The 25,560-nt window shown below is 47.4% G+C and overlaps 1 protein-coding gene across 8 annotated transcripts in view; it reads left to right on the top strand.

The window, feature by feature from the left end:
• Nucleotides 1-24,750: 24,750 nt before the first annotated feature.
• Nucleotides 24,751-25,560, top strand: part of KLC1 (kinesin light chain 1) — a 203,042-nt gene continuing 202,232 nt past the window's right edge. For all 8 annotated transcript variants that reach the window (XM_068254334.1, XM_068254333.1, XM_068254331.1 and 5 more), the window contains exon 1: nt 24,751-24,925. The gene's annotated coding sequence lies outside the window, so the exon portion shown is untranslated. The remainder of the gene's footprint in view (nt 24,926-25,560) is intronic.

Genomic DNA, 25,560 nt, shown 5'->3' with positions numbered 1-25,560 from the left:
CATTTTCCTTATCTTTTTCCATTGTCCCCCATGCGGAATCGATTGGGCGGGTGATCGGACATGTCGGAAATTATCAATCGAGCCATCTAAATGGCTCAATCGAGCCGCGGAAACACACCGTGTATTCCCAGCATTGGGGGCTAAAAGGGACCAAAAAGCCTCCTTTACCAAAATGCTATGCTAAACAGAAGTTTGCCTTCTTAAAAACAGAAGGTATTCATGATTATTCAGGTTGGAGTGAGCATATGATATCTCCCACGATGCATCACTGCTGAATATGCAAATTGTGTCTTTGTTGTCCCTGTAAGCTAAACACACCTCCAGAACTGCTGGAATGCGATGATGTGTCAGATTGTTAACTTCTGTTTTGCATAAGTATTCCACATTGATGCAAATGCTATGCGGGGGAGGGGGGGCAAAGGTGAGGCCCAGGAGTGACAGTAAGGGCCCTTTTCCACCTGCAATCGCTAGCGTTCACGCTGAACGCTAGCGATTGCTGAATCGCAAAACCGGCGATTCCCCCGACGTTTGCTATGCTATGCACTGCATAGCAAAATCGCGGCAATTATCGCTCCGCCGCGCGTTCGCGTTCCCGACAAAAGCGAATCGCGGTAGTGGAAATGACCTACCGCGATTCCTATGTTAAAAAGCAAACCGTAGCGATTGTAAAATCGCTAGCGGTTTGCGGTTTTGCGATTCAGCCAGCGCAAACGCGCTGGTGGAAAAGGGCCCTAAGTGGGGAGAACAGCTTGCAGGACTATCACTGGCTGAGTACCCGAAGGGGTCGGGGACTACTGCACGCTGGCTTAAACTTGGCAGAGGCAGCTGATATCGTCCGCCTCCGCTGATATTGACCACCTCTGCTGGGTTTCATCTAACAGATACTAGGGGATGGCATGCCACTGCAGCTGTATAAGGCCTTTAATCCAGTTGGGAAGACATAGTGGTTACACGTAGTGGGGTGCAGAGCCTGACAGCTGTTTCACAAGGTCGAGCCTTGCTTCTTCAGTGGCTAAAACTGTATACGGTTTATGCTCTACCCCTAATGTGTACTGGACTTTACACTTTCCAGGCAGGTCTATTGAGCAGGCCATACAGCCATCGATTTTCCCACTCGATTCCCGGCAAATCTGGTAGGATTCTATTGCACCATGATGTCTGATTGGTGAAATGCGTTTGATTTTGGTCTAAAACTGATGAAAATCGATGTTGGTCAGAGCGGTGGTCAATCGATGGGTCACAGCGTTGCTTTGCATCAAATAGTGCAACTTATGGTGGGAATACACGATGCAATTTTACCCTGGAACCTAATTACGATCGATAAATTGGATCAGTTTGCCAGTTGAAACTTTATCGGTCGACTGTAAATACTCAACACGCATGGATGTGTTTTCATGTTCGATTCCGATTGTTTTCTACTTGGTTATCGCTCGAAAATGCCATCAAATTTTGTGGAAACACATATGATTTCTTGTCCAATTCCTTTTCCGATCGAAAGAGGGAAGGAGAACAGGCTACTCCCAGGCAGGGCCGGTTTAAGCAACAATGGGGCCCCAGGGCAAAATAAACCTGGGGAGCCCCCTCAACATATACCCCGGAACAAAAATCGGCATTAGGGGACCTTTTTTGCAGCTGGTATAGTCAGGGTGTGAAGTCCCAATCGGTCAGAGCTCCACATTCTGGCTATCCCAGCCTGCATGGGGGACAAGGGGTTAAAAAGTTTCAGGAGGGGGGACCCCACATAATTTTTTTTTTTTTTTAAATTCCCACACTCTAAACATAAAAAAAATTGAGAAAATAGGAAAAAATGCCAGGGATCTTCATACAGCCATATTGCGGCTGTATAGCGATCCCTGGCCAAAGCGCTGCGGCTGCGTATAGACCCCCTGGAAAACCCATCAGGAAATTTATTGCGCTTTCGTTTGATGCATGTAAAATTACACTACCATTAGGTTTGCTACTAAAAGTGACATTTACCACATTTAAAACTATACTTTTTTCCTTCTAAACTTTAAAATCGATTTTCTCAAAAACTATAAGGTCTTTTTGAAAAATTGTTTTTTCCTCTTATTCCTAATGATCTCCTTAACATATCCTGCAAATTTAGGGTTTCTAGCATTTAGGCCTGGAACCCACTGAAAACAGCAAACGCAAAACGCTACCGCTAGAGTTTTGTCTGAGCGGTTTGCAAGCGGATTCATGCGCGTTTGCGGTCGCGTTTTGCAACATTGTATTTTTTTGCTCAGCGGTTGTGTAGCGTTTTGCGTTTTGCGTTTTTATCCTGATTGGGCCTGTGAATTATTTTTAATTTTGTTACAGTGTGCTGAACCGCAAAACGCTAGCAAAACCGCTCAGTTTAGGTTTTGCTGAGCGTTTCTGCTAGCGTTTCAATACTTTACATTGAAGCGCTAACGCTCCCAAAATGCTGCATGTCCTGCGTTTGCGTTTCTGGGAAACGCAAACGCTCCTGTGGAAGTTGCCCCATCCATTAACATCAGCTGAGCGTTTTGGCAAAACGCTAGCGTATCGCAGCGCTGCCAAAATGCTCAAAAAAACGCTCTTGTGGGTTCCAGCCCTTAAGGTGGATTTGCTATTAACCATTAAAGTCGGCAGGTTTTTAAATGTGTTTTTTTTTTTTCCTTTGAAACTTTAAAATCGATTTTCTCAAAAACTATAAGGCCGATTTGAAAATTTTTTTTTCCTCTTGTAGCCACTGGGGGCCCCTACAAGCTCTGGGGCAGCTGCCTCCTTTGCCTTAATGATAGCGCCGGCCCTGCTCCCAGGAGAACCAGAGACGGTTTTATATGTGTAAAGTGCATGTGACTTTTATTGTCTGTGCAAAAAACTTTTAGGCAAATTGATGCAGCCAGGGTCCAAAGTGCATGGACCCGTAATGTAAGTTGTATATTTGAACCTACTGTATGTCCAGTTGTTTTTATAAAGTGGTAATCCCCTCTTGCATCTGAACTGAGCCTGTGTTGTGGTTTTTACCCTTGGTGGTAGCCACATCTTGTTTTTGAGCACCGGGTGCCATGTTAACGCACGTTACAAATTTATGATGGTGGATGTAGGGAAAAACGGACCCATCTTGGATGGTAGTGTCATGGAGGGAAAAGAATTCAACAGGCGCATGAAGGAAAAACAACTCAATCTTCCAAGTAATACGGACGCAGTGGCAAATTTGAACTTTGTTTTTGTTCCCGATGAGGTGTTTGCTTTGGGGGAGAATCTCATGAAACTGTACCCTTAACGTGGACTGGACAAGGACAAAATGATTTTTAACTACAGACTTTCACGTGCAAGACGTGTAGTTGGAAACCCTTTTAGAATCCTGGCCCAGCGTTTTAGTGCTTTCCTAACCTCCATCAATGTGGCTTCAGAGAAAAAAGTCGAGGTCATTGTTCTAGCCGCTTGCACTCTACATAATTTTCTTCACCAGAAAAATCAGGGGTCTAGTCCTGAGAAAAGAAGTGAGTGGACTCACTCGGAGAATGGTCAAGCACACCGTGGGCGTGGTTATGGGTGGGGCCAAATATACATGACCTTAGCAGTGATGTAAAAGGTCTGCCAAAGAAAGTTTGAGCTCTGCCGTAGTGTATCCCCCAAAAATAGATGTAATCTCACAGCATTTCACCAAAAAGACACCAGTGGCGGACATACGGCCGTGCAGGCCGTGCCGCCGCACGAGGGCCCCTGAAGTTCCGTTTTCTTCAGGGGCCCATTAAGTATTTTTTTTTTTTTTATATTTTTTTTTTATTATTTTATTCCCCCGGGGGGCCCCCCGACTCCTATCCTCCCTCCCTCCCTCACCTCGGGGGGCCCCCCTCCCGATATGCGCGGCGGGAGAGCGAGCGAGCGAGCGGCAAATGCAGGAAGTCTTCAGGGCTCTCCAGGCATCCGCTAGAGGCCCAGCCGCTTAGTCTCCAATATGTCTCCAGTTGGAGACATATTGGAGACTCAGCGGCTTGGCCTCTAGCGGATGCCTGGAGAGCCCTGAAGACTTCCTGCATTTGCCGCTCGCTCTCCCGCCGCGCATATCGGGAGGGGGCCCCCCGAGGTGAGGAAGGGAGGGAGGGAGGATAGGAGTCGGGCCCCCCACCCGGATAGCTACCCACCCGGCTACCTAACCACCTACCCACCCGGCTACCTACCTACCCACCCACCAGGCTTCCTACCTACCCACCCGACTACCTAACCACCCACCAGGCTTCCTACCTACCTACCCACCCGGCTACCTACCCACCCACCAGGCTTCCTACCCACCCACCAGGCTTCCTACCTAACCACCCACCCAACTACCTAACCACCCACCCGGCTACCTACCCACCCGGCTACCTACCCACCCACCAGGCTTCCTACCTAACCACCCACCCAACTACCTAACCACCCACCCGGCTACCTACCCACCTACCCACCCGGCTACCTACCCACCCGGCTACCTACCTACCTACCCACCCGGCTACCTACCTAACCACCCACCCGGCTACCTACCTAACCACCCACCCGGCTACCTACCGGGCTAGTTACCAACCCACCCACCAGGCTACCTACCTACCCACCAGGCTACCTACCTACCCACCCACCAGGCTACCTACCCACCCACCAGGCTTCCTACCTACCCACCCGGCTACCTACCTACCCACCCGGCTACCTACCCACCCACCAGGCTTCCTACCTACCCACCCGGCTACCTACCTAACCACCCACCCGGCTACCTACCTACCCACCCACCAGGCTTCCTACCTACCTACCCACCAGGCTTCCTACCTACCTACCCACCCGGCTACCTACCTAACCACCCACCCGGCTACCTACCTAACCACCCACCCGGCTACCTACCGGGCTAGTTACCAACCCACCCACCAGGCTACCTACCCACCCACCCGGCTACCCATGCACCCACCAGGCTACCTACCTAACCACCCACCCGGCTACCTACCTAACCACCCACCCGGCTACCTACCGGGCTAGTTACCAACCCACCCACCAGGCTACCTACCTACCCACCCACCAGGCTACCTACCTAACCACCCACCCGGCTACCTACCGGGCTAGTTACCAACCCACCCACCAGGCTACCTACCTACCCACCCACCCACCAGGCTACCTACCTACCCACCCACCGGGCTACCTACCTACCTACCGGGCTAGTTACCCACCCACCCACCAGGCTACCTACCCACCCACCCACCAGGCTACCTACCCACCAGGCTACCTACCCACCCACCCACCAGGCTACCAACCCACCCACCCACTCACCCACCCACTAGGCTACCTATCCACCCAACCACCCATGGGAGCTGCGCGCCGGATGGAGGCTGGGACAGGAGGTCTGCTGCTGCAGGTGAGTAAATGTTTTTGTTTTATTTATATTAGCAGGTGTATGTTCTGGGCAGGTCTGCCACATGATTGCATGTATTTTCTGGGCATATCTGCCGACATGATTGCACGTATTTTCTGGGCATATCTGCCGACTTGTTTGCACGTATTTTCTGGGCATATCTGCCGACTTGATTGCATGTATTTTCTGGGCATATCTGCCGACTTGTTTGCACGTATTTTCTGGGCATATCTGCCGACTTGATTGCACGTATTTTCTGGGCATATCTGCCGACTTGATTGCATGTATTTTCTGGGCATATCTGCCGACATGATTGCACGTATTTTCTGGGCATATCTGCCGACATGATTGCACGTATTTTCTGGGCATATATGTGTATTTTCTTGAGAAAACCTGCACAATTATGTGAATTTTCTGGGGAAAGGGTCACCAAAACTTGGGCCCACTGTCTTTGCGTTGCACTTTTCAAGGGAACCTGAGGTGAGAATAATATTGAGGCTGCCATATTTCTCTCCTTTTAAGCAATACCAGTTGCCTGGCTGCCGTGCTGGTCCTCTGCCTCTTATTCTTTCAACCATAGACCCTGAACAAGCATGCAGCAGGTCAGGGGTTTCTGACAATATTGTCAGAACTGAGGAGATTAGCTGCATGCTTGTTGCTGGTGTAATTCAGTTTATTACTGCAGCCAAATAGATCAGCAGGGCCGCCAGGCAACTAGTATTGTTTAAAAGGAAATAAACCCTCACCCCGGGTTCGCTTTAAGTTACAGTTAGCTCCGCCCTCATCCGGTCATTGCCACGCCCATTTTTTTGCCGCGGTTCTATCCACTATTTTTTGCCGCGGCGCGCCGCAAGTTGTAGCCACGCCCGTATTTTTCCGCGGCGCGTCATAGGGGGCCCACAATTACAATTTTGCACAGGGGCCCACTGCTGGCTGTGTCCGCCACTGAAAGACACATAATCTGGTAGAAGTTCCTCCAAAATACAGATAATATGGAAGTGGTTCCCCCAAAATAGACAATGTGGCAGCAGCAGTTCCACCAACATACACATAATTTGGAAGCAGTTCCCCAAAATACGCGAAACCTGGCAGCGGATCACCCAAAATACACGCAACACCCAAAATACATATAATCTGGCAGCAGTGGTCCCCCAAACATACACAATATGGCAGCAGTTCCCCAAAATACACGTAATCTGGCAGCAGCCGTTCCCCTAACATACACATAATTTGGCAGCTGTTCCCCAAAATACATAACAGCGGTTCCACAAAAATGCAGATAATCTGACAGCAGTTCCCCCAAAATAGGTACCCCCAGGTAGCCAGGTCTATAGGTGTGCCCAGTATAAGTAGCCATGAGTATAGTAGTCCCCAGTATATGTAGCCAGAGGTATAGTTGCCTAGTATATGTAGCCAGGGGTATATGTGCCCAGTATATGTAGCCAGTGGGATATGTCCCCAGTATATGTAGTCAGGGGTATATGTGCCCAGTATATATAGCCAGGGGTATATGTGCCCAGTATATGTAGCCAGGGGTATATATGCCCAGTATATGTAGGCAGGGGTATATGTGCCCAGTATATGTCGCCAGGGGTATATATGCCCAGTACATGTAGCCAGGGGTATATATGCCCAGTATATGTTGCCAGGGGTATATATGCCCAGTATATGTAGCCAGGGGTATATGTGCCCAGTATATGTAGGCAGGGGTATATGTGCCCAGTATATGTAGGCAGGGGTATATGTGCCCAGTATATGTAGCCAGGGGTATATGTCCCCAGTATATGTAGGCAGGGGTATATGTCCCCAGTATATGTAGGCAGGTGTATATGTCCCCAGTACATGTAGGCAGGGGTATATGTCCCCAGTATATGTAGGCAGGGGTATATGTCCCCAGTATATGTAGGCAGGGGTATATGTAGGCAGGTGTATATGTCCCCAGTATATGTAGGCAGGGGTATATGTCCCCAGTATATGTAGGCAGGTGTATATGTCCCCAGTATATGTAGGCAGGGGTATATGTCCCCAGTATATGTAGGCAGGGGTATATGTCCCCAGTAACTGTAGGCAGGTGTATATGTCCCCAGTATATGTAGGCAGGTGTATATGTCCCCTGTATATGTAGGCAGGTGTATATGTCCCCAGTATATGTAGGCAGGTGTATATGTCCCCAGTATATGTAGCCAGGTGTATATGTCCCCAGTATATGTAGGCAGGTGTATATGTCCCCAGTATATGTAGGCAGGTGTATATGTCCCCAGTATATGTAGGCAGGTGTATATGTCCCCAGTATATGTAGGCAGGTGTATATGTCCCCAGTATATGTAGCCAGGTGTATATGTCCCCAGTATATGTAGGCAGGTGTATATGTCCCCAGTATATGTAGGCAGGGGTATAGGTGCCCAGGTAGCCAGGTGTGCCCCCACCCGGAGGGCGCAGAGCAGAGAAGGCGAGCTATGGGGACAGTGGGGATGGGCGGACATCTCCCCCCCCCCCCCATCCCTCACCTTTGTGCTCCCCTTCCTGCCTCTCCCCTCCAGCGTTGTTAAGTGTCGGGCCCGGCGGCGAAAGTGGGCGGAGACTTTCCGCCTTCTTCCAGCCGCAAGGGACGCTCCGCTCTGTGTGCGGCTAGAAGACCAGACTAGCCGCACACAGAGCGGAGCGTCCCTTGCGGCTGGAACGAGGTAAGTCTCCGCCCACTTTCGCCGCCGGGCCGACACTTAACATTACAACGCTGGAGGGGAGAGGCAGGAAGGGGAGCACAAAGGTGAGGGATGAGGGGGGGGGGGGGGGAGATGTCCGCCCATCCCCACTGTCCCCATAGCTCGCCTTCTCTGCTCTGCGCCCTCCACACAAGCCAGGGTGAACGGCGTTCACTCTGAAGAAAAAGTGGGTGAACACCGTTCACCCGCGTCCACGCAGGACTCGACCCCTGAGAAAAATCCCTAGCGGTGCTGCCCGCCAGCAATGGTGGACCAGGAGGTTGTGCCGGGTGAGTGGAGAGCACATGCTGGCATGGTGGCCCCGCAACCAGGCCTTTCACGCAACGCCAGTTATGACATAAAAACAAACCGAGACTTGTATAGGAACTACTTTTGTACAATAAGGGCAGTAAGCTAGCAGGACCAAAATGATCTCTGTGGGACAGTGATTTTGCTAACCAAAATAAAAAATGTTTTCATTGTGTACAATCATTTTTTTAAACAGTGTGGTTGTGCTGTAAAGTCTGTGCGTTACCCATCCCCTAGGGCTGTGGCCTAGTGTTTCAGCGAAACACTATTCCACTGCCCCTCGACTGGGCCTTGGGTCTAAGGAACTGTGCTTGTGCAGTGGCCTAGTGTTTCAGCGATCAGCGATCATTGCTTGCAGAAACGCTATTTCACCACCCCTCGACTGGGCCTTGGGCCTAAGGAACTGTGCTGAGGCACTGGCCTACTGTTTCAGCGATTTGCTTGCAGAAACACTATTCCACCAGACCACGACTGGGCCTTGAGCCTAGTATTTGTGCAACCATTCATATAAACAAAGAATCAGCGCCAAGGGAATCAAGTAATTGATCGCTGCTGAGAAAAGACAATGTCCAAAAGTCCATACAAATAAAACTATTAAAAAGTTAGTGCAGATCATAAGTGAATCCACTGTTTCACATTCAACTGTATTTCACTAAAGTGGTCATCCAGCTCATATATCCAAGTGGTAGACCATTACCCAAAGGATTCGAAGGTGCTTACCAGCTGCTGATAACCCACGTTATAAGGTTTTTTTGTTTTTTTTTAAAGATTCTTTATTTATAAGAAAGTTTTTATACAACAAGAACCAATACAACATAATACAGTATAACAATCAACTCCACTATTCGCCATCCAGGAGAAATGACATGGTGCAGCCGATAGCGACCAGGGCCACCAGCATAGATGATAACGTTATAAGGTTTTATGTCTCGCATTCAGTAGTAAGGGGGACCAAAAAACGACCAGGATCCAAACTTCCAACAATCCTTATTTTAGTTCAGGCATACCATCCGGAAGGCCAAGATTGACTTATGTTTTCTTCAGCTTATCTAGAGCATGATACAATAACATCTCAGCACCTTATGGCACAAATAATGTCTACTCCCAGCCACTGCTTGCATTACAACAATTGTTCCCATAGACTAAGGTTAGTCTATGGTAACCATCCTTCCGAGTGGTATGTCTGAACTAAAATAAGGATTGTTGGAAGTTTGGATCCTGGTCGTTTTTTGGTCCCCCTTACTACTGAATGCGAGACATACAACCTTATAATGTGGGTTGTCAGCAGCTGGTAAGCTCCTTCTAATACTTTGGGTGATGGTCTACCACTTGGATTTATGAGCTGGATGACCACTTTGTGCAACCATTGTTTGAAGAAACAGTATGCCAATGCCTCACAAGTGGGCCTTTTGCACAAGGAACAGCCAGTGGCCTAGTGTTTGTGTGACCGTTGCTTGTAGAAACACTAGGCCACAGGCCCATGATTGGGCCTTGTGCCCAAGGAACTGTGCTGGGGCAGTGGCCTAGTGTTTCAACGCCTGTTGCTTGCAGAAACACTATGTCACTGCACTACGCCACTGGCTCACGACTGGGCCTTGTGGTCAAGGAATTGTGATGGCGCAGTGGCCTAGTGTTTCAGCGCCCACTGCGCTATTCCACTGCCAAACAACTGGGACTTGTGCCCAAGGAACTGTCATGGAGCAGTGGCCTAGTGTTTCAGTACCTGTTGCTTGCAGAAACACTATGCCACTGCAGTTTGTCACTGCCCCACAACTGGGCCTTGTGGTCAAGGAACTGTGATGGCACAGTGGCATATTGTTTGTGCGACCATTGTTTGAAGAAACCCTATGTCAGTGCCCCACAAATAGGACTTGTGCCCAAGGAACTGTGCTGGTGCAGTGGCCTAGTGTTTGTGCGAACCATTGCTTAAGGAAACACCATGCCACTGGCCCACGATACGATAGATTTCCATTTTTGAACTGGTATGGTCAGGGCCGGGCTGCTCATGAGGTGGGGTGAAACTTTTGCCTCAGGCGGCACTTCTTGGGGGGGGGGCAACCGCCCGTTCGTGGGTGCAGGGGGCTGGCCGCCGAGCTGGAGGGGTAGCGGGCAGGAAGGGGGTATTGGGCCTGGCGGTGGGGAGGGGGGTCGGACCCCACCTCCCTCACCTGGGTCCCCCGATCTGCACTTCCCCTCCAGCTTTAAATTGTTACGCAGCTGCCGATAGTAAGAGGGACGGGCGGGGATCACTCACCTCTTCCGGCCCCAGCGTGCGCTCCACTGACGTCACTTCCTGCAATGGCGCCCACTGTAGTGTAAGTGGACGGCGTTGCAGGATGTGACGTCAGTGGAGCGCACGCTGGAACCGGAAGAGGTGAGTGATCCCTGCCCGTCTCTCTTACTATCGGCAGCTACGTAACAATTTAAAGCTGGAGGGGAAGCGCAGATCTGGGGACCCAGGCGAGGGAGGGGTAGGTCCGACCCGCCTCCCCACCGCTAGGCCCAATACCCCCTTCCTGCCCACTACCCCTCCAGCTTGGCGGCCCCCCCACCCATGGCTTGGGGGGGCGGCAATTTTTTCTAAGTTTGCCTCAGGCGGCAAAATGTCTAGGGCCGGCCCTGGGTATGGTATAATCATAAAGCTACTGAACGAGCACGGCTGCCATCTCCACAAACTTTCAGATAATCCTCTGGAAATATAAACTGGCAAATTGGATTTAGAAATGACTCACATACAAGCTCTTGTGGAGTGCAATATGGGTTTTCTTCCTATTTAATGTGTTTGAAAGCCCAAATATAGCCCCACAGAACATTTCACTGCTTGCCGTGAAGCAATGTCCTTATCACTAAGCTTCTGCTACCATAATCTTAATTAAGCAGGACTTTGCACAAGATTTGATTAATGTGTTAATTAATAGATTTGGCAGATCCTTCAAAGAAACGGAGCAGTTCCTGGGAACATCATTAAGAGCTGGAGATGAGAACAGGATATGCGCTATGAAATTTCACATGTGCGTAATATCACATAGCAGTGCTGTGCGTATATGGCAGACAAGTGGTATTGATCCTCCTTTCCTGGGAGCAGACAGCTTGATGAGGGCAGTATGGAGGTCCTTGCGACAGCCAGAGGACTCTACATAAATTCACTATTAACATTTTCACTACATTGCAATGGGGCTTATTCTCCTTTCAGGTCTTACCCCATTTATCCCATCGTTTGCTACACTTCAGATTCCTGTATTTGTTGTTAGTTAGGGATGGTTGGAGAATTTCCCTGGAATACCAATTACTGAGTTTCCAAATGTTAATGGGCTTACTGGGCTTACCGCAGTGGTCATTGAAAATCAGGAATCGGTCTAGGAAGTCGTATTCCATGGAAATGCCGCAATGCAGAAATTTTAGCCCAGTCACAGAGCTCGGAAGCATTGGACGAATCATAGGATGCAGAATTTTTCCACGGAAATTGGAGTATTTCCGAATTCCGAGTCTTGTGATTGGCCTAAATGTTAGGCCAATCTCAATACCCGGAAATATAGTGTATTCGGCCAAAAAAAAACCTTTTTTTTTTTTTAAATTACATAACTTTATTAACAAAAATGGCAAAAAAAGGTAAGTGGAAAAGGGTTTTTGCCTTTTTAAAACAGAAGGTATTTGTGATAATTCAGGTTGGAGTGAGCCAGCCAGTTGCAAGACATTCATACAGATTGGGCACCTCCACCACAACCTCTATCCAGTATTCTCACACCTTCCACAGAGGTGTCTACCTCCACTACGATGGACACGATCCACCAGATAGAGGACTGCAGGAGGAGAGCAATTGCCCAGTTCCAGAACAGTCCGGGATACCGAGCGGGAACGGTCATCTTCCTGTATGCATATACGGTGGTTGCAGGATTGCAACCGATCCTTGTGAGTATTCCATTGTCTCAAACATTGAGTCATTAGTGTGTACTAACGGCACTGCACTATTGGGCTCCCGGTCTTCCCTCTCTCAACAGAAAAAGGTACCTCACTTCCTATGTGAAAAAGACCCTACACCTGGAACACTACCAGAGTTACAGATTGCCCGGCAAGCTCATGGTGAATCAGAACTCTTAAAGAGACACTGAAGCGAAAAAATATATATGATATAATGAATTGGTTATGTACTATGAATGATTACTAGAAGATTAGCAGCAAAGAAAATATTCTCATATTTTTATTTTCAGGTATGTAGTGTTTTTTCTAACATTGCATCATTCTATAATATGTGCAGATTACACAACACTCCACATTTAAAATGATTCTTTCAGAGCAGTCTGTGAACTAATGACCTCTCCTCTGGCAGAGAAAAAAAAATTGTTCACTAACAGTTGAGATAATAAAAGTCAGAAGACAGCCCTCTCCACGACTTTGAAAGTCGTAGAACTTAATGGCTTTTTTGCATAGAGATAACAACTGGAGTTTCTTAACTCTTCCTGTACTGGAAACAATTAGACTGATGTATCTGATCTTAACCACCCTGGCGTTCTGATTAAATCGCCAGGGTGGCTGCGGGAGGGTTTTTTTTAAATAAAAAAAAAACTATTTCATGCAGCCAACTGAAAGTTGGCTGCATGAAAGCCCACTAGAGGGCGCTCCGGAGGCGATCTTCCGATCGCCTCCGGCGCCCAGAATAAACAAGGAAGGCCGCAATGAGCGGCCTTCCTTGTTTTGCTTATATCGTCGCCATAGCGACGAGCGGAGTGACGTCATCGACGTCAGCCGACGTCGTGACGTCAGCCGCCTCCGATCCAGCCCTTAGCGCTGGCCGGAACTTTTTGTTCCGGCTGCGCAGGGCTCAGGCGGCTAGGGGGGCCCTCTTTCGCCGCTGCTCGCGGCGAATCGCCGCAGAGCGGCGGCGATCAGGCAGCACACGCGGCTGGCAAAGTGCCGGCTGCGTGTGCTGCTTTTTATTTCATCAAAATCGGCCCAGCAGGGCCTGAGCGGCAGCCGCTGGCGGTGTTGGACGAGCTGAGCTCGTCCAGACCGCTCAGCTGGTTAATGTTTTATTTCTTAGCTGTACTACACCTACAAATCATAATATCATCATTTTTTTCCGCTTCAGTGTCTCTTTAAGAATGTGTAAGGAGCTAAAAGGAACCAAAAGCCCTTTTACTTAATGTGCGTATATGCTCACTCCAACTTGAATAATCGCAAATACCTTCTGTTGTAAGAAGGCAAATTTCTGCTTTGCATAGCGCAATTAGTAAGAGGGCTTTTTGATCCTTTGAGCCCCTTATGCTGGGCATACACGGCTCGATTTTGCCGCTAGATTCTGCGCTGGATCGTTTTCCCGCTCGATTCTGCAGGCGATTCTCTTATCATCTGCTCGATTCTCTTATCTTTTCCCTTTGTCCTCCATGCAGAATCGAGCATGGAAAAGATCGGGCGGGAGATCGGACATGTCGGAAATTATCTATCGAGCCCTCTGAATGGCTCAGAATCGAGTCGTGTATTCCCAGCATTATGCTGGGAATTAGATAGATAATTTCCGATCATTTTGCCGCTTGATTCACCATTGAAGTTAATTGAAAAAGATAAGAAAAAACGAGCGGAAGATAACAGAATCGAGCGGGCAAAACGATCGGGCGCAGAATTGAGCGCCAGAATCATCTTGTGTATTCCCAGCATTGCACACTCCTCGGTGTTCTGGTTCACCATGAGCTTGCTGGGCAATCTGCCAATGTACAGTATTATACAAGCCGTACACTGACTACTTTATATTGTATCAAAGTATCATATCCTCCATGTTGTCCCATAAAAATATATAATAAAATATTTACAAACACTTCAGAGGTGTAATCCTGTTTCTGAGACACTGTATACGTAATGGGCAACCAAAGCTGAGTCTGGGCAACCAAATCTGAGTGCTTCTGGGGTCCCTGAGGCCGGTTTCAGGCTACCGATTGGCCTTTGGGAATGATTGCTTTAGTATGCGGTAATCCCCGTCTAGCAGCCAGCCAAGCAGGAAGTGATGCTCACATCCTGTGGCCAAAGCGACCACGTGTGTGGAAACGTATTGCTAAAAGTATACTTCAGAGCGTGCGCAATGCATAAAACTTGTGGCAGGTTTTCACACACACACCCATTGCCATAGACTTACATGACTTCTGCAGTGGTGGGCCATCGCATTGAAATTCGCAATTACGCATTGTAATCATAATGCGAAATTTAAGAGAAAATCTGAATTCATTTCATGTGTAATAGTAATATTTCATAACTTCACATAATTTTTCGCATAATTTTTGTGAAATGTTGTGCCAACTTTAGCGGTTAATAGCAAAGCCCTCATACATGCTATTGCTACCAAAATTGTTACATATGTTAAAGGGATACTGTAGGGGGGGTCGGGGGAAAATGAGTTGAACTTACCCAGGGCTTCTAACGGTCCCCCGCAGACATCCTGCACCCCGCGCAGCCACTCACCGATGCTCCAGCCCCGCCTCCGGTTCACTTCTGTAATTTCAGACTTTAAAGTCTGAAAACCACTGCGCCTGCATTGCTGTGTGCTCGCTCCTGCTGATGTCACCAGGAGCACACGGCGCAGACACAGACCATACTAGGCCTGCGCAGTACGCTCCTGGTGACATTAGCGGGAGTGAGGACACGGCAACGCAGGCGCAGTGGTTTTCAGACTTTAACCACTTAAGGACCGGGGCTGTTCTCTCTGATCTGTGCTGCGTGGGCTCTCCAGCCCGCAGCACAGATCGTGTGCAAGGCAGGGTGATCAAACTTCCCCCCTTTTTTCCCCACTAGGGGGTTGACCTGCTGGGGGGGTGTGATCGCCGCCGCTCCGTGTGGCCGAGCGGGGGGGCTCCTCAAAGGCCCCCTCCGCAGCGCGATTCCTCCCTCCCTCTCCTTCCCTCCCTACCTCTCCCTCCCTGGCATACATCAAAAAAGGGTGTCAGGAAAAAAGGGCGAGTGGTGTAAAGTTGGAAACGATAAGCAGTGTTATCGTTTATAAAAAATATTGTGTAGAATTTCGTTTACAAATAGTGTTTTAAGAATTTATAAATCATTAAATAATGTGTATGAAATAGGCAATTCTTAAAACGTTAATCTTCCCTGTTTCTAAACTGAAACTTATAATTACATTTGTTAAAACCCCTCCCTGTACCTATCCCTAACCCCTAGACCCCCTGGTGGTGCCTAAACCTAAGACCCCCTGGTGGTGCCTAAACCTAAGACCCCCCTGGTGGTGCCTAAACCTAAGACCCCCCTGGTGGTGCCTAAACCTAAAGGCCCATACTCACGGGGGACGGCCGTCGCCGCAACCGCGTGGCACGCGCGTGTTGCGGCGACAGTTCCCCCGTGTGTATGATGCGCGCGCCCCGAACCGTCGCCCGTCGGAGCTGTCGCCAGGCGATTGACATGTTCAATCGCCGGCTACAGTCGTCGCCGCAACCTCGCCGGAACTGTCGCTAGCCCCGCATGTGTATGCGGGCTAGCGACAGCTACCCACACACACCACACGGAGCTTCCGGCGGGGGGGAGGAAACTCGGCGACAGCTTCCGCCGCATCGCTAATCCCTCTGCTGCCGTGTGGATGCAGAGGGATTTGGCGACGAGCTGTCGCCGAACTGCCGCCGAACTGTCGCGCACACGCTCCCGTGTGCGGCGACAGCTACAATTGTACCCCCGTGGGTACTTAGCTTAAGACCCCCCTGGTGGTGCCTAAACCTAAGACCCCCCTGGTGGTGCCTAAACCTAAGACCCCCCTGGTGGTGCCTAAACCTAAGACCCCCTATGGATAATAATGTTTTACAAACATTAATAAATAAAACATTTAAATAAAAAAATGTAAATAATTTTTTGGGGTGGATAATAATTTTTTAGAAATGTTTTAAAAATAGTGATTTAGTATCTTTGTAAACGTTATTCGTCACGGGCTCATTTTGTTAAGTTAAATCATCACAAACATAGTTATAAAACCTTAAAAATCTCCGGGCGCCGTTTGTAAAACGTTAATAATCTCTGGCGCCTTTTTTCCCTGTTCGGCGCCCATTAAACGATATTTATAATGGGAGTGAATGGGGCGCCCTTTTTGTCCACTTGTCTCATGCGCCCAAATCTCCTGCTTCCCCCTCCCTGGGCGGCGTATTGATGTAAACAGCGGGGATTTCTTCACCGCGTGTTTACAATTAGCCTGCGAGCCGCGATCGGAGGCTCGCTATTCACGGAGACACCCTCTGTGAACTGACATGGAATGGCCGCTCCATGTAAAACCACAAACGACCAGCCACCGCCTATCGGCGTTAACTGGTCGTTAAGTGGTTAAAGTCTGAAATTCCAGAAGTGAACCGGAGGCGGGGCCGGAGCATCAGTGAGTGGCTGCGCCAACACAGGATGTCTGCGGGGGACCATTAGAAGCCCCGGGTAAGTTCAACTCATTTTCCCCGACCCCCCTACAAGGAGAATATTGGGTACAAGTCAAAAAAATATTTTTAAAAAAAAAAAAAAAAAACGTAGTTTTTAAATATGCAAAGAAAAATGGTCAAACGTAATTTTTTGTGTTTAAAAACAATTTTTTCTTTGCATTTTTAAAACTACAAGGTCTTTTTGGAAAATTCTTTTTTTACTTGTACCCACTACTATTCTCCTTAACATATGCTACAATTTTGGTGTCACTACCATGTATGGGAGATTTGCTATTCACTGCCAAAGTCGGCAAAAAATTTTTAGGCGAAATTACAAACAACTATACAAAATCAATTGAATTTACAAATCGTAATTCCATATAAGGGTAAATGCGAAATTTTACGTGAAAGTTTGCGTAATCATAATCAGCTGATTACGCTCATCACTGGACTTCTGGTCCGCTGCACGTCGCCTCAGGTCAACGCAGAGCCGCGCGATAACGTGGATTTGTCCTAGCGCAGTGAAAACGTCACTTCCGTTGCATCACAGCGCACCGCATCAGTATGAAAGTTCCCATAGACTTTCTTTGCCCTGCGGCGGGGTGTGGTAAGAATACCGCACCGGCCCAGTATGAAAGGGCCCTGAGAGATACAAGCAAGTGGGCGACTCAGCTCTTTGTTTTTTTATTCTAGTAACAAATTTCTAACAACCATTGGACTTCTGGAGTTGGGTTACAGCGTACAAATACATTTCTGGAAAAAAAATTTAGCTTTCGGTATAGTATTTCCAACCAGATCCCATTTGTGCTGGCAGGTGCCTATAGGAAGACGACAGCTGATATGATAATGACTGATATGATAATGCTAAAGCGGCTGTGGAACTTGACACTGGTCTAAGCAGCTCATATGTAGGGTATATCCTATGATGCATATTCTAATCATCCAGTCCTGCTTGTTATATTCATGCTACACGGAAGCAGACTGGAATGTGACACACATATTGCTGGAACAAGCCAGATCATGGGGAACGTTGTGCCATACAGAAAAGCTCGACAACTGAATAAATTAGGCTGAACTTCAAAACTCTACTGAAGGCCAGGCCCGGATTTACCTCACCGGAGCTTATAGGCACAGATCTCCTGGCACCTTAGAGTTTGCCCTCCATGGAGTAACCTCTCATTTACACTCTGCTCAGGACTTTGCATAGGGAAGAAGGCGCTTGGAGAGGTATGTGAGCCGCCCTTCGATCATCAGACGCCTGTAGGCACGTGTCTACAGTGCCTTATGGTAAATCCGGCCCTGCTGAAGACACAGAAGCTTCTTCTGTCTAAACACATATCCAAGCAGGGCTGGATTACTGGAAAGGCCGCAAAGGCCCGGGCTTTGGGTGCCTACAGCCCAATAGGGCACCTGGCTATGAAAAAAAAAGGGTTGGTACATATGAAGGTATGACGCAGCAAATTGGGAGCAGCTCATGAAAAAGGGAAGCTAATGTCCAAGGGAGCTCAATAAAGGACAACTGAAGCGAGAGGGATATGGAGGCTGCCATATTTATTTCCTTTTAAGCAATACCAGTTTCCTGGCTGTCCTGCTGATCCTCTGTCTCTAATACTTTTAGCCATATACCCTGAAAACCATGCAGCAAATCAGGTGTTTCTGACATTATTGGTAGATCTGGCAAGATTAGCTGCATGCTTGTTTCTGGTGTGATTCAGGCACTACTGCAGCCAAATACAGGGGTTGGACAAAATAATGGAAAGACCTTGAAAATCAACAAAATATATTCTAATATGATGTAGGTACACCTTTTGCGTCAATTACAGCCTCAATTCTCTGAGGTATTGATTCATAAAAATTGTGGTTTGTTTCCAAAGGAATTTTAGCCCATTCTTCAGTGAAAACACCCTCCAGTTCTTTTAGTGACGATGGCGGCGGAAATTGACTTCTTACTTGAATCTCTAAAAACGGCCATAAATGCTCAATAATGTTGAGGTCTGAGGATTGTGGGGGCCAGATAAGATCATTGGAATGTTCCTCGTGCCATTCTTTTCAACAATTCTAGCTGTATTATCATCTTGAAAGATGGCATTCCCCTCCGGAAACAGTTCTTGAACCATAGGATGAACTTGGTCGCCCAAACTTCCTAAATAGTCTCGGCTGTTAATTCTTCCATGAAGGGAAATCATTGGCCCGGCGGATTTCCAAGAAATAGCAGCAGGACACCATCCAGCCACTGCTATCATATAATGCAGCTTACTTAGAACAGAGAGGAACACAGAATGAATACAGGTAGTAATGTTGTTACTATCAACAAGTATTGCCACCCAGTAAGGATCAATTCATACTTGGTCTACTGTCTTGCATTTTGACAGAACAGGCAGTGGACTCAGTGGCATAGCTAAGGAGCTGTGGGCCCCGATGCAAGTTTTACATTGGGGCCCCCAAAGCACTCTATACACCACAATTAATATGGTGCACCAAAAACTGCCAATGGCAACTACAGTGTCAAAGGTGTAAGAAGGGGATGGGGAACAGCTTGTTAATTATTACCACTGTTCAAAGAATCTATAGAAGTTAATATTACCAGCACAGGACCAATAGAGAGCTAATACTGCAGTTGTGTGGGGGGGGGGGGTGAAGGGGGGGAGGGCCTTGGGTCCCTCTGGCTTTAGGGCCCCGATGCGGTCACAACCTCTGCACCCCTTATTGCTACGCCCCTGAGTGGACTCAAAATGGATGCCTCCAAGATTGCAAATCTTTTCTATGGGCAGGTTTGCACTTATCCCTCTGTGTCAATTTTTGTCAACACATATACTGATTGGCATAATATTTTCACACAGTGGACAGCATTGCCATTTATCCAATGAATGTCATTCATCCTCTCTGGAGTGGCAGCGTATCCTGAAACAGACATCGAAAAAGCACAGCACATATCTGCAATATAGATATAGTACCACTCTGGCTCGATCCGACCGACCCCTGTGGCTATCTAAAAACGTCAGACATCATACCCACCAATCCCTTTATAACAAGTGTGACCACCATTCGCCCCTTCCACAACAAATTTGACCACCTTGACTCCTCACCTTCTCCCCTCATATGACATCAGAATCAACTATATTCACCAAGTACAACCAAAGTCGCACCCAGAATTATTTATGGTACACACGTGATGGCATTGTACAGTAATAGTGCAGTAACAGACGTTAAGGACATGAATTTATAAATTTCAAACATGCAGAGGGGGTCCAGCCAAGGTAGGACAATGCAGACACACCAGAGAAGAAGGTATGGGGAGCTATGGGGATATTGCAGGGGATAGAGTTCAGAAGGACAACCTGAGGGAAGAAGGAGTTCCTGTGCCTGGTGGTTTTGGTGAGGATGGACCTGAAGCTGCAGCCTGAAGAGAGATGGTTCAATTAGCGCCAGCTGGGATGGGAGGGGTCGTTCAAAATCCTGTTTGCCCTTGTCTTCAGTCTGGAGGCACGTAAGAGGTCCAGCAATTGCAAGGGTGACCCAATGATGACTCTTTGAAGTTTAAGCCTACCGCTTGCGGTTGCACCCACGTACCAGACTACAATGGCGGAGCAAATTATGGACTCAACATTGGCAGTTGAGAAGCAGGTCAAAATATAGCCACCATACCCATAAGAAGCATGCCACTAAATCCTCCCTGACCTGGATAACCCCCTCCGTCCACTCCACAACAAGTGAACATAAAACTGAAACCACCTAAAAAATAGTTAGATACTTACCAATAGAGAGGGAAGAGTCTGGATGATCCCATACAGCCTTCCTAGTCCTCTCTCCATGCCCTCACTGCTGCCCCCTTTGTTTAATCTATTGGACCAACTGGCCAAATATGCCTTTGGACGTCCTCGCGAAGGCTTTATAAGTACTTGTGTTCCTGAGTACTTCCAAACATGAGTGGGTCCGTACTGATTTACTAAATGCTAGGCATGTGTGAGTCCAGGCTCACGTGTGCGCAGTATGGATGCAGCCATCTTCAGAAGCACTGAATGCGAGCACTGAATGCGAGTACTTCCAAAGCCTTCCGAGGACACCTGAAAGCAAAGAATTTCAACAAGGGACCACAGTGGACCGAGGGCACGGGAAGAGGACCGGGAAAGTTCTATGGGATCCAGAGCCTTCCCTCTATATAGGTGAGTATCTAACTTTTTTTTAAGATGGCTTCATATTTGCTTGAAGTACAGCCACGATTCATGTTGCTGCATTCAGCATGACAATCAGGCCAGGCACTGCCAATTACTAGAAGAAGACGGGCAGAATTTATGCACAAGCATCTAATTCCGCGGCAGCAGTGATAGTAAGATGTGCAGTGACCAGAAGGAGAAATTACTTGGCCAAGTAGGTATGTAGGTTTCAGTGTAAGTATGTTCCGCAGTATGTCAGACACATATATTGTAGATCTATAAATGCTTAGTAAAGGAAACACTTATAGTAGGTTCATTTTAAAGAATACCCGGTGATATGTGTCATGATGAGATAGACATGGGTATGTACAGTGCCTAGCACACAAATAACTATGCTGTGTTCCTTTTTTTCTTTCTCTGTCTGAAAGAGTTAAATATCAGGTATGTAAGTGTCTGACTCAGTCCTGACACAGACAGTAAGTGACTACAGTGTGACCCTCACTAATAAGAAATTCCAACTATACAACACTTTCCTAGCAGAAAATGGCTTCTGAGAGCAGGAAAGAGATACAAAGGGTCAATAGTTCATAGATTTTATCTCTGGCATACTTCAATGAATGTGTCATTGAGCAAAAACAATAAAACAGTTAAAACTTAAAAAGTAGATTTAAACATAAAATAAAACTGTGGGATATCTTAAAAAGTCATTTTAGGGGAGAAGGAAGATAGATAAAATTGTTTATTTCATGAGTTTATTTTCATCTCGGGTGTACTTTAAAAGGTAATCATAGTAACCAGGATAATCCATTTCTTTGATGCCCATTCTGAGACTTCCAAGACCCTAAAGCTATAAGCAAGTCCACATCCCCCTTAGCCATTGTGCAACCATACACTACTTTTTTGTATACAGTGGGTTGCAAAAGTATTCGGCCCCCGCCCCCCTTGAAGTTTTCCACATTTTGTCATATTACTGCCACAAACATGGATCAATTTTATTGGAATTCTGCATGAAAGACCAAAACAAAGTGGTGTACACATGAGAAGTGGAACAAAAATCATACGTGATTCCAAACATTTTTTACAAATAAATAACTGCAAAGTGGTGTGTGCGTAATTATTCGGCCCCCTTTGATCTGAGTGCAGTCAGTTGCCTATAGATATTGCCTGATGAGTGCTAATGACTAAATAGAGTGCACCTTTGTGTAATCTAATGTCAGTACAAATACAGCTGCTCTGTGAGGGCCTCAGAGGTTGTCTAAGAGAATATTGGGAGCAACAACACCGTGAAGTCCAAAGAACACACAAGACAGGTCCAAGACAGGTCAGGGATCAAGTTATTGAGAAATTTAAAGCAGGCTTAGGCTACAAAAAGATTTCCAAAGCCTTGAACACCCCAAGGAGCACTATTCAAGCGATCATTCAGAAATGGAAGGAGTATGGCACAACTGTAAACCTACCAAGACAAGGCCATCCACCTAAACTCACAGGCCGAACAAGGAGAGCGCTGATCAGAAATGCAGTCAAGAGGCCCATGGTGACTCTGGACGAGCTGCAGAGATCTACAGCTCAGGTGGGAGACTCTGTCCATAGGACAACTATTAGTCATGCACCGTACAAAGTTGGCCTTTATGGAAGAGTGGCAAGAAGAAAGGCATTGTTAACAGAAAGCATAAGAAGTCCTGTTTGCAGTTTGCCACAAGCCATGTGGGGGACACAGCAACCATGTGGAAGAAGGTGCTCTGGTCAGATGAGACCAAAATTGAACTTTTTGGCCAAAATGCAAAACGCTATGTGTGGCAGAAAACTAACACTGCACATCACTCTGAACACACCATCCCCACTGTCAAATATGGTGGTGGCAGCATCATGCTCCCCCCGAGATGTGCATCTCTTCAGCAGGGACAGGGAAACTGGTCAGAGTTGATGGGAAGATGGATGGAGCCAAATACAGGGCAAACTTGGAAGAAAACCTCTTGGAGACTGCAAAAGACTTGAGACTGCGGCGGAGGTTCACCTTCCAGCAGGACAACGACCCTAAACATAAAGCCAGGGCAACAATGGAATGGTTTAAAACAAAACATATCCATGTGTTAAAAGTCCAGATCTAAATCCTGTCGAGCATCTGTGGCAAGATCTGAAAACTGCTGTTCACAAATGCTGTCCATCTAATCTGACTGAGCTGGAGCTGTTTTGCAAAGAAGAATGGGCAAGGATTTCAGTCTCTAGATGTGCAAAGCTGGTAGAGACATACCCTAAAATACTGGCAGCTGTAATTGCAGCAAAAGGTGGTTCTACAAAGTATTGACTCAGGGGGCCGAATAATTATGCACACCCCACTTTGCAGTTATTTATTTGTAAAAAATGTTTGGAATGATGAATGATTTTTGATCCACTTTTTACATGTACACCACTTTGTATAGGTCTTTCACGTGGAATTCCAATAAAATTGATGCATGTTTGTGGCAGTAATGTGACAAAATGTTGAAAACTTCAAGGTGGCCGAATACTTTTGCAACCCACTGTAAATACTAATTGCTTATAACAAACTATTACAAGTGTTTTAAAACTCTTTTGTGTTTTTACTACTTTCTGTGTCCTCATTATGAATGTTTTTCCTAATTTCAATTTTTTTTTGATCTGCGTGACATGAACATGGACCTAGCATTCCCTGTAACATTTTAATAAACAGTGAAGAGACCAGGCCCGGATTTACCTCACTGGAGCCTATAGGCAAAGATGTGACATGTCCTGGCACCTTTGACTTCACTCTCCATGAACCTACAAACCCCCACCAAAATGCACCGCAAGTGTGCTGGCTCAACAATCCTCCAGTCCCCCGCCGTGGCTCAGTTTCGCTTTTGACGATTTAGCCTGTCACTGGCCTCTGCGCCTGCGTGGCCCTGGCCACATGTCCTTATGCACGATCTCATTGCCGGGAGCGTCCTGTGCAGGTGCAGTACGAGAAAATCTCTGCTGATGGACCGGAGGATCATTGAGTACCAGCGTGGGCACAGGACGACTGCAGGGGGACGATAGAGGCCCCAGGTAAGTAAAACTGCCTTTTTTTTAGGAGACTTAAACATCAATTTAAGCATAGCTCCCAACTGTCCCTCTTTTTGAAGGGACAGTCTCTCTTTGGGAGCCCTGTCCCTGTGTCCCTCTTTCAGGACTTTGCACCTCTTTCTATGTAAATATATATATTTCTCCACGAAAAATGTGTTTGGGTTGTCTTTTTTTGCTTCTTTATTTCCCCTTTATACTAAACTAATGTACAGAAGCAAAAAGGACAACCAAGCATGCCCTGCAACTTCCTTTTTGTGGCAACGTACCAAATAAGAGTCAGGTAAACTGGGGAATGATCATTTATAAACAAGAAAAGTAATAGAGATTTTAACTTTTGGATTGCCTGGTTAGCATCCTTATTACTTGCTTACCAGATAAAAATAAAGAATTGATTTTTGATTTTATGCCGGACAGTTACACTTCAGATTTCTAGTATATACTAATGAGGGAGTAAGAGGAACAGGGTTCCCAAAGAGGGACTGTCCTTCCAAATCAGGGACAGTTGGGAGCTATGCATCTTCACTACTAATCTTCCAGAGGAAGGGGACTATATCTCTGAAAGATGCTTTGTGAGACTTTTTCAGCCAGCCATAAACACAGCCAGCCATAAAAAAAGATATTTATAATATCTTGCTTTTCTCTAGTCTACCTATATAATTCTCTTGTCTAACATTACACAGAAGCATCAAGAAAAAGGCTAATTTCCAACAGCAGCCACAGCTCTGAGCCATGCAGAGGGCAGCCTCCCTCCTCCTTCCCCCCAGCCATTACATCATAGCAGGCGCGGTGCATTGTGGGCGGGGAGGAGACCTCGCCATTTGCAGTGGGGAGCAGCAGACAGAGGCGGACACCGGCCAGAGAGGATGTGCAGCGGAACCCCGGCTGTCAGCTAGGAGAGGCCTGGGCTCCGGGCCTGTGACAGGGAATATACGCCGCTCATCACCCCGCCGAGGCCGCACTGACACTCACCGCTGAACGGTAAGAGGAGGACCAGAAGCCCCAGCATGTCCTGCTGTGTGACAGGGGGAGCTGTGTCATCAGCAGCCATTACCCTGTGTATGGGGGGTACAGGAGGACAGGCAGTGCAGGGCTCTCATACAGAGCCAGGGGGAAGGCCATATAGAGGATGAAGAGCTGTGATGGGTGAGGCATGGCTGTGCAGCTCTCACTGACGGGGGTAGAAGGATGCTGTGATGTCATAAACTCAGGCCAGCAATCTCAGTCATCTGTGATGGGGAGTGTATTGCTATAGACAGTGATGGGTCAATATAGTGTCATACAGACCAGCAGGCAGTGTTGTGTGATAGGGAGTGTATTGCTATAGACAGTGATGGGTCACTATAGGGTTGTGGTGTCATACAGATCAGCAGGCAGAGTGATGGGGAGTGTATTGCTATAGACAGTGATGGGTCAATATAGTGTCATACAGACCAGCAGGCAGTGTTGTGTGATGGGGAGTGTATTGCTATAGACAGTGATGGGTCAGTATGGTGTCATACAGACCAGCAGGCAGTGTTGTGTGATAGGGAGTGTATTGCTATAGACAGTGATGGGTCACTATAGGGTTGTGGTGTCATACAGACCAGCAGGCAGAGTGATGGGGAGTGTATTGC

Source organism: Hyperolius riggenbachi, chromosome 9 (genome assembly GCF_040937935.1).
Source record: "Hyperolius riggenbachi isolate aHypRig1 chromosome 9, aHypRig1.pri, whole genome shotgun sequence".
In the NCBI taxonomy this organism is placed as follows: Eukaryota; Metazoa; Chordata; class Amphibia; order Anura; family Hyperoliidae; genus Hyperolius; species Hyperolius riggenbachi.
The sequence above is the reverse complement of the archived record's forward strand: the minus strand, read 5'-3'. Positions and strand labels throughout refer to the sequence as shown.